Below are 16,171 nucleotides of genomic sequence, written 5' to 3' on the forward strand. Positions count from 1 at the left end.
TCCATTCATAAAGTAACTGGGGTGGAGGGCAAATTTTTATATATATATATAATTTGATTTGTCGCTGTTAACATTTTCATTCTGGGGATCCCTATGAGACTTGTCACCCTATTATGTATCTTATGAAGTCCAGAAAGGACTGGTCTTTGCTCTCTGGGGGTAGACCAACCATCTATCAACTGAAAGAACTCAGAAATTGTTCTAAAAAACATTTTTGTGGATGTGAAACAATTAAAGATGTTTCCTTTTCTGGCATTTTGCTGACAGTAAAAAATAACAAGAAAACATTTTTTTAAAACTCTAGAAAACACAAATGGAGAGAGCACATTTAAATTGTCCTTTAATAAATAAAATCTTTGTACTTTACTCTCTTTGCCTGCAGTCAGACTTTGAATATACTTTTTACAACAAAAAAATTGCCTGAATAGTGTCCCTCATAAAGACGCATCTCTTACTGCATTTCCAAGTTAACTAGAGACTCCAAAGAATGACATTCTATTGTTACATTAGGATCCCCCCATTAACATATGACAGCACTCTTTACAGAAAAGTGAGAGAATAAATGCGAATAAATCTTATTTAGCTGGTTCAATTTAACACTTGAAAAATATGTGAGTCATGCGATAAGGACTGTGTATAAAACACACAAAGAATAAAGAATTATTCCCAGTGATAATCATAAAGTAGTTGGGTTTGATTTTTTTTTTTTTAGCAGCTGTGTGCAAATCATTATATATCAATGGCCATGGGGAAACATTGTCAACATCTGGAGTTTTTATTAAACAAATACCAACAGCTACCATTTGATTGCTCTTTCCCAAAGCAGAGATTAAATAATAGTCCATCAGACACCTGCTGCATGAGATTCATCACAGCAGCCTGTTCTCTCCATCAAGCGTCAAGTAGCAGCTTCCCTGCATTCTCTGGCACACAAAACTTGTCAGTGTGCATGTGTGTGTGTGTGTGTGATTGAAACTAGAAACAGAAGAAAAGAATACTGATTGGCAGGGAACACATTTTATTTCTTATTTAAATGAGAATTTTAAAAAATTAAAAGCATGATCATTGCATTATACGTGGTCATGTATTTTTCTGTGAATTTTAGATTTCATGTATTCTTGTATTATAGTATTAACAAGTTTTTGAAGAATATTCACACACCACAGGACCTAGAATAAATCATAATAAATCCCAAATATAAAAAATGATATACCCATTAAAACAAGAGTTATTAGAATTGAAATAGGAAGACCACTTATTTGCATAAAAGTTTTCACCTAAGTGTAAGAGTTATACATCCAGGAAATCAGGCTGTTAATTTAAATATTACCTGGAACTTTGCCAGTTCTATGTTATGGGATATTAAATAGAACCATGATTCGGAAGTAGCATATGGTAACACCTTTCCTAAAGACAATTAGTCTCTCCCATATTGAAGAAGTGCAAGTATAACAATGTTATTAATATAAATCATTTTGTCTTTTGTGTCTGTGACACTGGAAATGTGGTCCTCAGACCAGCAAAATCAAGGTCACCTGGAATCTGGTTAAAAGTTTATATTGCTGGACTCTACAGGTAGATCTTTTGGAACAATTTATGGAAGTGGGTCTAAGTATCTGTGTTTTATCAGGTTTTCTAGGTGACCTATATGCATGCTAAATTAGAGAATCACAGATTAATGTAATTTGGGAGCATCAGTAACTTGAATTTATTTGTAAAATATTAAGGATATTCAAATTTAACATAACCCCATAATTATTAGTGTAGGAATTCATATGACTCCGTGTGTGTGTGTGTGTGTGTGTAGTTTTCAAACACCGCTTATAAGAAAATAAGAAAATAATCCCTCTTATGTTTTATTTTGTAAGAATATTCAGATATATGCAATTGGGCCCATGAAATTCTTTTACCAAATTTAATTTTAAATGGAAAATGTATGTTTTTAATATGTAATGGACCAGTTCACTTAATAGGAGTAAAAAATTGTCAAAGTAAAGGAAAAGGTTTGGGATTATATAGAGACTGAAAGTGCTTGTTAGATAATAAACTTAAATACAAGAATTGAAGTAATACTTAGAAATAAGGCTTGGATTAATATTACTCTGACTACCATGGCATAGACTTTTGTTGTTAAGATATTGTAAAGAAAATTTAGACACTAGTAAATGTATCATTTAGGTGTATTTTCAAATTAAGTTAGTGAAGTACACTGGGCTTAAAATGGGAGGTAATTATTTTCACATAACAAAAAAAACATGTTGCTGGGAAAGTTGCTGGAACAACATCAACAATTTGCAATTATCTTGCTGTGCTTCCATGGTTACAATATATCAAGTCCATTTTCAAGAAAAGTGGAAGTGAAGAAACAACAGTATTAAATCGATTTGTCCCTTTAATCAGAAAAGCAAATCTTTCTTTAAAACCCTCTGACAGGCCTTGGGTTCAGACTCATTGCCACATGAAGCCACCTTTAACAGAAGTTGGGAGTCAGATGGAGGTGGGAATGAATTTGTACCATCCTATCAATAATGTCTGAATAGCCAGTTCAGAGCTGCTGCAAACAATATATACAAAATCCAGATCATTTTTCAGATCAATGACTCTATAATCAATAGATATTTGTTTAGTGAGCAATTTCAATTATCAATATAATTTTGAAGCAAGCTAGTTGGGTTAACTCAATAAATGTGTTAAGGATGAACATTTGTTTATAAACTCTGTCTCTGAGGATTCTAATAATGTATTGAATACATGTGATACGAAGAACTTAAGTAGCCATTTTCCTCATCTCCTATCTCCAACAAGATATACAAATATAAAACAGATGTTCACATTCTACTTCCACACTTACCTAGGGAGATGCATTGCATGGCTGTCCTTGGTGACCTATTCTAGTATCTCTATGCATATTACCTCAAGGATGCTCACCTGGACATTAGACTTTGTCAAGTATAGCTTCATCAGCAGCAGGATACTGAACTCAATGAACTTTCAAGGTCTCTTTTAAGGCTATTATCAGATTTGCCTGCCTGTGTAGTCTCAGGACTTGTTTATATCCACATGAGGTCAAAGCTTCCTCCCTCCTATTAATTTTCTTGCCATCTGTGCTGCCAGATGTAGTGAGAACAGAAGAGGCACCCCACCCTAGGGAAGAAAAGGCAACTCCGCCCAACTGCTCAGCCTTGCCTCAGAATTAATTATTCCCTTTGTTCCAGGAGATTTGTACTTTAATTTACCAACAGTAAAGGTCTGAGTACAAAACCAAGTTGAAAATAGCCATCTATTTAGTGCAACAAAAGATTGAGGCTGAGCGGAAAAAAGTTGCACATATTTCTTCACTCTTGCTATTTATAAAATTTTTCAGAAATTAATTGCTAGCTACAGATATGCTAGAGTACAGTATTGTATTATTAAGTGATTGGCTGAAAATCATTGAGATAAGATTAACTCAGAGAAGGAAGTAAAAGAAGCATAAAGTAAAGGAGGTCAGTAAGGAAGGTCAGGTCCTGAAATTATTCTATGACAGAGACAGAAAAAGCTTAAGTTTCTACTCCCATTCCTGGAGAAAACTTGTAAATTATCCCAAGAATGTGAAATTTACCAAAATGAGGAAGTTATACACCAATGATGGTCTTCATTATTTTTGGCCATTCAATGTTTTTCTTAATTCATTTTGTACCTTTCATATTATAGCCCTTAGAATAATGTGAGGCTTTGGGAAAACTTTTTTCTTTAGATTTGAGTTACTCTTTCATGGATTATTCTAGCTAAAAAAGACTTCCAAGATCACCCATCTATCTCACTTCATGTTACAGATACAGCAACTGAGGCATGAAGAGATGACATAATAGTACTAAATCCTTTGTCACTCAGACTATATGCTGTTGAGTAAATAGCTCATTATTGTAACAATTCAGTGATGTATTTTGTATGTTACTATTTTAGTTACCTTTCACAAATCCATCTACAAATCTTATAAACAAAATTGAACTTTGTAATTATTGAGTGAAAAAAATCACTTCCCTTATACCATATGAATACTAGCAGCTTTTAGGATGAAATTTAAATTAGGATCAAACCATTCCTAATGTTCTCAGCATGTTCACAAAGATGGGATGTTTGACTGAGTAGAATAGGGAATGATACTAATAAGATAATGGTGATGATAAAAATAATATTACTATATTATAATAATCTATTAATTCATTTAGTCTATCCAAGTTCCGCCTTTACTGACTCTGAATTTTGATAAATAACTTAACCTACCAGGACTTCTATTTATATTAAATTGAAATTATTAGTCAATAGTGAATCAGTTGAGCCTATAAATTTTGATCTCCACAATAAAATAGTTTATATTTTGGTTTTGCTAAATGTTTAATGCAGTTTTTAAAAAAGTTGCTCAAAGGTTATTCTAAAACACTATGTCCAAGAAAAATAAATAAATGCAGAGAAACATGTCAGCAGAGACAAGCTCAACATGGATACCAGATTTCTGACCACAATCTTGAAATCCCAGGGGTCCCTAAGGCAAAGATCAGAATGAATATTTGGAGAGTCATGCTAGCTGAAAGGAAACTACAAATTTATCATCTCAGACTTAGGTCCTGAACACCCACTCCCATTTGGTTAAGTGGCATCAACTTCAATACACAGATTATCCATGCTTAACTATCCCAGTGGTTTAGCAATCCCTGGCACTTTTAGTCAGATTAATTCAGCAATTAATTTCCAAGTCATCGTGGAAACTGGAAACTAAAGTGTATAAACATTTGCAGGATTTGATTATCCATCCTTTTCCAAAAATAAATGTTCTCAGACTATATTAATAAACAGAATTTGTCTAACTTTTAATCAAAGCAAAGTATATTTTGCTTTTAAGTTCATTGTACTCTCTTGTTACTCCATGAAATGCAATCTAATCAACATCCATGGCAGTTTTGTCTTATGTACAGCTCTTTATTATGTACATTTTAAATTTTATACATTTCTGAACTTTTACAATTAAGTGAGCCATGCAAGCCGACAGCAGTATTTTATAGGCATCCTCAGAGAAAGTGTTTTCCTTATGACAAAAAAATAAATAAATAAACAATACGTAAAATAAAGCACATATTAGGTTCACTAGAAGAAAAACGTTGGGAGACTTCAGATTGGTCCTGAGGTTAGAAAGGCATTCACAGCTTTTGACAAATTCTCTTCATTGTTGGCAATGAGCAGTTACTGAGAGCAAGCATTCTCACTTACCTTCAGAAACAATTCAGCCCTGCTCTGCTGAAGAGCACGATGATAAACATTAGTGTTATGGTAGGGGCCAAATTGCCCCTTAAACTGTTCTTTCTTTGAATAGTTGTTGCTGCACTTTGGAAGGAGATCCAAGTTACAGTTACTTCAGTTTGCATTTGGTGATCAACTACTTAACTTTTGAGTCTTTTTTTTTTCCCCTATCCTTAAATTGCCCTGGCATGCTCTTTTCAGATGACTGCTAAATCAATGAAGAAGTTAATGAAGGCATTCCCTACTGTGAGAAAACACAAAGACTCAGAAGACACTTCTTTCTTAGAAAGAAACCATGCAAAGCATTTTGACTACAGTATGACTAAAGAAAATTCTGTAGTTAGATTTTTATTAGAAAATAAATAACACTAAAACAAGAAACAATGGAAGTATCAAAGATGAATATCCAAGTCAATATTTTCATAATTGTAGCTGTGATATAATAAGAAGAACACTGGATTTGGAGAAAAAGAACCTAGTTTTACAGCCCAGCTATACTATTTACTATAAAAGACCTATAATAGGATTTATAAGCCTCAGGTTTTCTTCTAAAATAAAGTATAATAAAGATAACCTTTTCCTTAGTATGTATGTAACAACTAAAATATAGGGCATTTAGAAGCACTGACTGTCCATGTAAGCCTTCGAGAAGCTTTTATAAAAACCAGTTGCATCTGATTTTATATAATAATTCAAATATCCTTCAGTATTTGTCTGGGGGTTATGTTCATTTTAAAATATCTAACTCATCCTCATTGAACATATACCTAAAAATTATGTTCAGACCAAATCATCTATAAAATGGCCAAATCAGAGATTCATTAAATCTTCTAATTATCCCTGTTTGTTAGACTGCTTTGGACTAATGGATATTGCAGGAACACAAATAGATAGCACAAATTCATAAGACATATGTAGTCAGTGGAGATTGTCCCCCCAATGGCCCCAAAATGACACTTCATTTACACATATGCACATATGCATAGGCACACATACACACAAATAGAAAATATAACAGGAAAGAAAAGGATCCATTCACTTTGGTGGTTTAAATACCAACAAGATTTTTAAAAAATTAAATTTGACAAGTTGATATATAATTACAGAAAATACTGAAGGACTGAAAATAACTTAATGAGTAAGATGAATATCATAAATAACAAGAAACTATGGTATTGACATAGAGATTAAAACAAACTAATAGACTAGGAAGGAGAACTCATAAGCTGATTTTTGCATTCCTGGAACTGATAAATAACCCAGAGGGCATTGAAAATTGGTAAGAAAAAGAGGTATTAAAAAAAATTAGAGGGAAAAATAGTTTTCCCTATCTCATGCCAATAGTAATGTATTATTTCTAGATAAATAATGGTTACAATCTCTAGAAAATTATAATAGTATATATGAATGATGTCAAAGTAAGCTAGAATACCTCAAAGCAGAAATCATTTAAGTATATGATCAATAAATTTGATGTTAAAATTTAAAACTATACTCAATAGAATATGTCACATATATATTTAAAACAGAATTCTCCCCAAATGATATTTGAATTATATTGAACAAACCAGCAATTTGTAGTCATAAATTTAAAGCACCAATCAGACAAACAGTGAGACAACCCAATAGAAAAATAAAATATAAAACTGCATTTCAGAGAAGAGGAAATAGAACGATAAAACAGATATTCAAACATATGGCAGAACTTAAAAATATTCAGGGGAATGAGAATTAAAATAAAAGTTAAAATATTATTTTAGACCAAAGATATTGAGAAAAATGTAAATTTCTGATGCTATCAAGTACAGGCAAGGATGTTGGGGGATAGAAATGTTCAAGACACATGAACTCCCATCAGTATTTGAAAAGGTACCCACTGGACACTAAAGGACAAATTTGCAGCTGTGAGGTACAATGGCTCAGGGACATGTGCTCCAGTGTATATAAATACTTTTAAATATCTAAAGGAAAGAGCAAGATGAATAATGATGTGTAGCACACAATAATTCTTACATAAAATGTGAAAATTTTATATTTTAGAAATACTTATTTAACAATTGTATTAAAGATAAGCACAAAATTAAAAATAGTGAATTTCGGAAAAGAAAGAATAGAAATGAGGTTAGAAGACAAGGGCAAAAAGAGATTGCAACTGTACTTGCACATTTTATTTAATTAAAAATAGGCTCACAGAAACATGACTAAATTATAACATTTGATGAAGTATGTTTGTATTTATACACTATTTTTATCTTTTATCTTAGTTTTTAAAACATTTAATCTCGGTGACCCGTTAACATACCAAAAAAATAAGTTAAGGGGGAAAAAAGCTAGAGCTAGCCCTGAAAAAACAAGCTAGAAGACATTTTTAATTTTATGCAATTGCAAATAAATAGAGCCTCTCTGTAGGCAGCAAAAGCTTACCAGCTTTAATAAGGCTCATTTATTCAATTATAATATTAAATGATCTTGGAGATATTTCCAAAATCCATGTTTCACAAGTTTGAAACTGTTTCAGAACAGTTTTTCATTGTTCATTTTTACAATGACTCACACGTTTTGAAGTAGAACTTCCTGGATAGACATTATTCAAAATGGCACCAAACCCCAATTGAGAGACTTGATTATGAAAATAATGTTCAGCCTTCCAGTGCGCCTACAAGCACACCTGCATACAAGGCTCTCAGAGTTTCATATTTTTATTTCAGCAGTCCACCTTCTCTCAAATCTCCTATAAATCCAAATAACACTGGTGCATTGCTTTATAACATCTGTTCTTAGTGGAAGGTTATAGTGTAAAGTAGCGCTTAGAGATTTGCAAAGAAGACTCAGTACAAATGGACCCCTCATTTGTGTTTTTTCAATACAAATGAAAAGAACCAGGACATAACCCCAGGGCCCTATGCCCTCGATATGAAAAAATATATATACTATGTGAAATAAAACAATCCAGAATAAAAGTTTAATTAATTTCAACTGACTGAATATTTATTAAAAGTGACATTTTTATGTTTAGACATAATTCATAGGCTTCAAAAACGATGTTTTAAAGCTAATCAGAGCATAAATAAACAAGAATGTAAGATAGACACTTCTTGGGACATGAAGTTTGATATAAAATGGTATACAGAAGAAAATTAGAAAGGCATTCTGGAAGTGATAAAATTCACTCTGAGCATTGATAGATGAATAGAAAGTTCACTTGGATATATTTAAAATAACTTTTTTTTTTCTATTTCTAAAAGTAATATGCATGCAATTCAGGAACTGGGATGCATTTAGAGAAGCACAGTTGAAGGGATTTCTTATTGTGTATGGTGTACTTGTGTATTTCAATAAAGGAAGAAACTTTCATTCTCTTTCCCATGAAAAGTTCCATTGGCACAAGCACAGGTTCCTACAGGAGTAAATGCAGCTAACAGAACTGGGGAGTCTCTGACAGTCCCTGGAACAAGTTTATATTGTGGAGGTGTCACTTTTCCTCCAAAGTGGAAAATAGATTCCAGGCTTCCACTTTTACTATGGGAATATTTGTGGAGAAACCTTGGAAAGCAAAATAAACAGAGCAGAGAGAAGAACGAACATTGTACATTCACATCAGAGTGGGTGACCTAATGTGGTTCTGTGTTGTGAAGCAGCTGAAAGCTGTGGTGATGTGAGAGGTTTTGTGGTTTGTAGAAATTGTTTTGGAAATATGTATAGGTTAAACAATATAACTGCTTTATCTAACACATCTTTCTCATTTAAATTAAATATATCTTAGAGTTTTTAATAGAAAAATTTTGTTTTTAAAAAAATACAACTGAAGTACTCTCTTTTCTGTCTATTCTTTTCTAAGCCTTTACATACCTACTGTTCTTTTAGATTTTTGCTTTTTATCAATATTAACTACATGTTGGGCCCCTTCTTCACCCCAATTCTGTAGCTAGGAAAGATAACTCCATGAAGATACCTTTCTTAAGGGAGCTTAAAGTCTAAAGCTTGACCACCCTGTCTTATACTGGTTTGGAATTACTGAATTGTCTATTGTATGCTTCTCAGTGCTGGGAACACCTTTGAATAGGCTTTTAATCCACCACGACATTACCTTAAGCCTCCTTCTGAGATCATAAAGGAAAGAAAGAATTCAGCAGGCACGATTCAGGCTTTTTGGGGGTGGGAGCTTATCCATCTCATCCTGTGTCACCTGCACGTCTGCTGCCTACAGCCATATCTGAGTGTAGAAGTGAGTCCACCTTTCTTCAACAGTCTGCATCATAACTTTAGAGTTCATGAATTTGGAATTTTAACTATTTCCTTACCTGGCAATATTTTTTTGCCCATTCCCTCTGACCAGGCTGTTATAATAGTGTTTCACTTTGCTGCGGTTGAAAACAAATATTAAATGTTCTTAGTCACTTTTCAAGCTGTATTTAAGTAAGGAAATTTGAAAAACTATATTTATATATCTAGATAACTTTTCTATAACACACACATATATACACATATGTATTTCTTAAATACTATGTGTAATTTAAATTCTTATATAATATAATGATTTACAGTTGAAAGTAGAAAGAAACATAGTGCTTAGATATTTCCCATGTTGATAGCTTTAATTCATTGTAAAATAAATTCGTCTCTACATTTATTATTATTATTCTAATTAAATCTGAATTATCATAGAAGACGATAGCTTCTTGTGAGAGAGCCATATATATATACAAGCCCTATCTTTCTAATGTGTTTTAATCCTGAGATTTCTCAGTAGACTTGAAACCATTCCAGCATCTATTATGAACTGAGGATTAAATTCATTGACTGTCTGGCTTGTTGTGATAAGATGATAGGAAGATTTCTCTCTTTATTATGAAAAAGATAATACAATTTATCATTTATCTTTAATGATATGATGTGAGAATAATATCTCTAATGGTTGCATTATCTATTGTCCTATGTACAAAAAAGACTAATACAGGATATTTCTGCTAAAATTCACTATTAAGAAAAGATGAGAGCCACAGGTAACTTATTACAGGTGACTTTGTCAATACTGATACTAATCATTCCAAATTTTTCACTCCTCTCTGTGTTGAAGCATAAAATTATACTTTATGTGTTGTATTTAAGAGTTGAAAGCTATTTATGGGTCAACCAGACAGTGATTCAATATTTTTCATATTAAACTCACATACGTTAGAGCCTTAACATTATAACCGTATTAATAAGAATTGTCAGAGAAGGAAGAATAAAGACAACTATGTATATACACACAATAAAATTGTTGTTCTCTATTTCTGTATTATATTTATACACTGAAAACATACATATAAAGTATATTTATGCACATAGTATATAAATACATACACATTTTTACTTCTATTTCTTTTTGTAGAATTTATCAGTTTTTAGTAAGTACAATAATTTGTGAAATTATTTGCGTTTTGACTGTTTATAGGAGTGACACTGTGTTTTTGTTCTCTGGAGAACATTATTTTGTCTACAGTGCTTCTTGAGGGCAGAAAATAAGTAGTGGATAGTAAATCTGAAAGAACCACCTGATCTGCCAACAACAAGAGCAATGATGTGTGCCTGTAGCAAGTTTGGTGGTATCAACAGGAAGAAATGATCTGGGAGGAAACTTAGGAAGGGTGAAGGTACTGCTCTTCTATGGCTGTACTTTAACCAGAGACAGAAATTTTCTTGGAAAATGCATAGTAATACTGACAGTATTCTAAATTTAGAGGAAATATCAAAATACATTAACTATATATTATATGTAACTGAAGCCATTTTTAAGTACACATATGCAACGCAAATTGCCCAAATGTTTTTCTATGTTTCTATTGCATTAGAATAAGAGCCTCTATTGGACTTAGCTCAGTGTTAAGACTCTCAATGTCCCAGCTGAAATCTATTATTACATTTTCTCTCAGATATTGTTTTTTGCTTAAAAATAAACTAACACTCATTTGCACATACTGTAAATCATTGCAATTTTTGATTACTTATTTAGGGAGTGGAAATATATGCCAAACATTTCTAGGAAAATCAAGGTGAAAATTAAATTAAATTAAAAAGTTCTAGTATCACTTTAAAAAGTCTCTGATTTATCTTTGTTTCAACTACTTCTTTAAAAAATCAGTAAAAACTCTTGGAAAAGATGCTTTTTACTCATTTCACTACTCATACCCTGGAGCTTGTAATCTATGAAAGTTACTTTGAAGCATGACAATGTATATAATATTCTCCAACATTTAAGTCTTTATAATTATTTCAAAGTTGAACTCATAAGAAGTGTTTATAGTTTTAATCAACTAGTACAGATCACATAAATCATATGGTTCAGAAGTAAGATTTTAATTATTTTCTTCTACAGAAAAACATTGTTAGCTATTATTTTACAACTCTATTCTTCATTAGCAGTGGAAGTTTTTATCTATTTTAGCTAAAATAACATTCTTTTCATATGTAAAATTATGAAATAATATTTTTCTTTTCCTAAATTTGCTACTATAAAGAAAAAAAGGCCTACAGTATGTCACATTTCACATGATTATATATACATACATACCACAAATGAACACACATAATCAAAGTATGAGTTTCAGATACCTACTTCTGAGAAACATCAACACACAATATTCAATCTATTTTAGATACAGATTATGTGTTCCCTATAATTTTTTTTATATTTCCTAAAGTGGGGAGGTTATACATTACAATCATGGCATCTACAAATCTGTATATATAGATTTATTGCCTTTTATTGTGTTATTGAATCAGTTAGGACTTTAAGTATGAAATTAAAGCAGAATGCTGAGACCATATCCTTATACTGCCCTCAAAGCATTCAGGCTCACCATTAAACAAGCTATTAAATGTACATTTTTTGTAACTTTCCCATCAACTTGGGGAATTTCCATTCTATTTCTTGTATGTTGAGAGTGCTTACCAAGAATGGATGTTTGCATTTGTCAAATATTTTTTCCGCATCTATTACTATAACCATATGATTTTTGTTCTTTATTTTGTAGATAGATGTGGTAGATTAAATTGATTGACTTTCAAATGTTAAACCAGCCTTGAATATGTATAATATATCTTACTCAAATGTGATATTCGATGTTTGTGTATTGATAAATTCAATTTTCTAATTTTTTTGAAGATTTTTGCATCTATATTCATGAGAGCTCAAATGGAAAAAGTGAACAACAGGCTAGAGTAGAAGAGCAATATGAGCAGAAAAAATGGAAATCCTAAAAATATAATCAAAAGAAAATGCAAGAAATAAAAAAGAAAGAACTGTGACATAAATGAAGAATCCCTTTGATGGTCTCATCAGTACACTGGACATGGCCAAGGAAACAATCAATGAAGTTAAAGGTGTGTCACTGGTTATGTTAAATACATGGTCTCATAATTTCAACATTTGTGTCATATTTGAGACTTGTTCTAATGTTATTTACTTGTCCTTTGGCATACCTTCTAATTTTTATTAAAAGCTAGAGATAATATATCAGTTAATAGAAACTAAGGTAATTAGGCCCTTGGTGTGAGTTTTTACATTCATTTGGCTAGGATTTTGAATGTGTTCAATGTTTGTTTTAGCTGTTGGTCCCAGAAGTTTCAAAATGCTTTACCGTGCCTTTTTATTTTCCCCTATTTTCTTTGTATTTCCCCAAGAACTCACCTTTAAATAGTCTCTGTTTTACAGTTCTTTCAGTTTTAATCTACGGTTTTGCACTGGAATCCTGTTGGTTTGGCAGTAGGTGGTGTTGGTGGAGAGTGTTATATAATCTTATAATTAAATCCCAGTCTTTTAGTGAATCTGAATCCTTGGGCCGTGACTTTTACAAGTATTTCTTAGCTTTTTATTTTTCTCCTTTCTTTGGTCATACAGAATGGCTAGAAGGCGCTATAGTAAGATATTCCTTTCTGCAGGTGATATTAAATTCAGGTAAATTTCTTCTTCTGGAGAGTAGTACTTCGTCATGGAGAATATTCTGGGATAATTTAAAATAATTATCAAAATCTAAGTCAAATATATCCCCAAAGTATTCTTCATTGGAAGATTCTGATTCTAAGGAAACAGAAATTTGAAGTTCTTTTTCCAAGTTTTCCCTTAATTTTTGCATTAACATAATGATTACTTTCAGAATAGATAGTATAAATTTGAATTATAAATTTGAATCAATTGAAATATCGATATTAGGAATACAGTAGAGATTTTTAGAGTAGTCTCATTTAAAAGTTATGGACTAAGATACCACAGGTATTTTGATAACAGACCCAATGGATTATGTACCTTTGCCTCAGATATACATTCTAAAATCTTTTCAACAAGGTATGGTAAGTGTCCTCATGTTATACCTTTTTAAATGGAAAAAAAGTAGATTTGGTTGCTGTTTAAACTTACTTATACATGACTTTTCCGTATAATAAAGATGCTGAATTTTAAGTTACAAAGCTGTGAATATAGAGATGTGTATAAACAATGCTGTACATTCTTAACAAATGCACCCAAAGTATATTAATTATACTAAATAAATAGCACCAATGGCAGCAATGTATAAATGCAGGGCTTGTTAGGGTAAAGAAAAACAAAAGCTTCCAACCCTGTAACTGAACCCTGCTGTTTCCTGGGATAGCACCACATATGGTCTTCAGTCTACAAGCACCACAACATAAGGAGTATTGCATGCCCTCAAGCATTCGTAGCTAATAGATTATAATGGTGTGGTATGGAAAGTATGGAAAAAGTTCTTTTCTTTTATCTATGAGCCATGCAAACCTATAGTAAAATGGTAAGTAATTTTCTAGAAAAAACAGTTTTGTAGAACTCCACTGTATGAAATGTAGGATGTTGTATAAAATCATGGGGAAAATGCAAAACAAATGACATTCTTGACCTTAAAATATTTATAGTTTACTGTTTTGAGGACAAATATATCTTGGCACAAAACTTTATAACAATATAAAGAACAAAGACAAGGTTTTGGCTGATGTTATCAACATGTAAGCTATCTGAACATGTTGATACATCAAGTATTTCCTTGTCTAATTGACAAAAAAAGAAAATTAGGATTGATAGTATTGAAATGCTTTTAATAATAAATCTGTGCTAAAATAAAATATAATAGCAAAGTCAGATCTGTCAGATAGGAAGCTTTCAACTTTTTATTTAACCAGTGATAGACCCGTGTACTTAAATTATGTTAATGCTTTAATGTTATGCTGTGTTATGTATAATTTATAACTTTTGTGGCATAAATACATTTATGCAGTCTTCTTGATTAGATCGTTTACAATCTAGGAAGTCTCAAAGTAATATATTTTATTTTTATTTTATTTATTATTTTATTTACCAAATCATCTTATGAGAAGTGGTTATATACTAGTTATCTTCTAGAACGCCTACTGCAATATGAGTTGTTTACCGTTAGAAAGGTACCTAGATTTATAGTAGTTTAATATTCCCATGCTTCATGTTAACAACAACAAAAAATAATATGAATTCATTATCATAAACAGTTTTTTACACTTGATTAAGACATTTATTCTCACTTTTTGCTCCTTACACAAAATGTGTCTGTGCCTTCATGTATGTGTTTGAAACAGAAAGATAAGTTTTATAATGAGAATTAACAGATTTAAATCACAAGTGCTTTGTGGATTTTCACATTACAACTTGGGAAGCATTAAATTTTTAGGAGATTTGTATTTGACGAGAATCCTACTTTGTCACTAATTCTACATTAATCTTTAATGAGAAGTCAACATTAGATAATATAGAGATAATTATTTATGATAGAAGAAATGACAACAAAACACTCCAACATTAATTTGCTTCATTGTAAATTATAAGCTCGGCTTCTAATAGAATTAACTGACGGCCAAGTAAAATAACATAATTTATTGTATAATCCTGCAACTCTAAACAAAAGATAATGAGAAGATAAGGTACTACATTACAGTCATGAATTTGAATGTCATTCATAATCACTAAATCTTTGATTTGTTATATTCATGCAAAGTGAATAAGAAAGTAGAAAATGAGTAGGAAAATAAGAAGGTAGTGAAAATAATGAGATATTCAAAATTATTCAGTTAAATAATAGAATAACAATCAAAATATAGGCAAAAACTTTGGATTTCAATGTTAAATTTTCAGAATAATGTTTATGTGCTATAAGCTCATTACTAAATATACCTCCTGAATCTATTGGAAATTCTCTTTATGCTCATGAGACAAAAATAACGAGAGTATCTCCTTTTTCTTCTTTTTCCCATATATATAGAAGTCACATGGAACTATTCTAAACAAGGGACAAGATGGTAAACTTAGAGACTTATTTGAAATAATGTTCTGTGAATGATAATAATGCAAATTCCAACTTTCTTATTATTACCAGAAAATTACCCATGTTTCATTAGCAGATCTACCTCATGCCAAGTTTAACCTGTTTTTGAAGCTGCCATCCAAAGATACTTCATGATCTTTGTGAATAATAATATAATAACACATTTCTGCATTTTTAAATCAGTCAAAGTATCTTTACCATTATTCTATGAAGAAGATAGAGTTGGCATTGATCACGTTAACCTCGAGTAAAGTAATACTTATAAAGTTTAGGGACTCTATCGATTACCGAATGACTCGTTGTGCCAGGAGTTGTGATAAATACTACACATATGTGACCTCATTTAAATGTCTGAAAGGCCTATGAGGTTTAGTATAATTTTTATTTTGGAGATAAGAAAAATGAATTAAAAAAAAATTTAAGTCACAGAGCTAGAGATAGAGGTTGTCTGACTTCAAATTCACTTCTCTTTCTCCTACTAGTGTTTTCGAAACTGGCACCACAGTGGGAAGTTTTCCTGAGGGTCTTGTTAAGGCTGAAGGGGCCAAACT

This window comes from Rousettus aegyptiacus, unplaced genomic scaffold (assembly GCF_014176215.1).
Source record: "Rousettus aegyptiacus isolate mRouAeg1 unplaced genomic scaffold, mRouAeg1.p scaffold_m13_p_11, whole genome shotgun sequence".
NCBI lineage: Eukaryota > Metazoa > Chordata > Mammalia > Chiroptera > Pteropodidae > Rousettus > Rousettus aegyptiacus.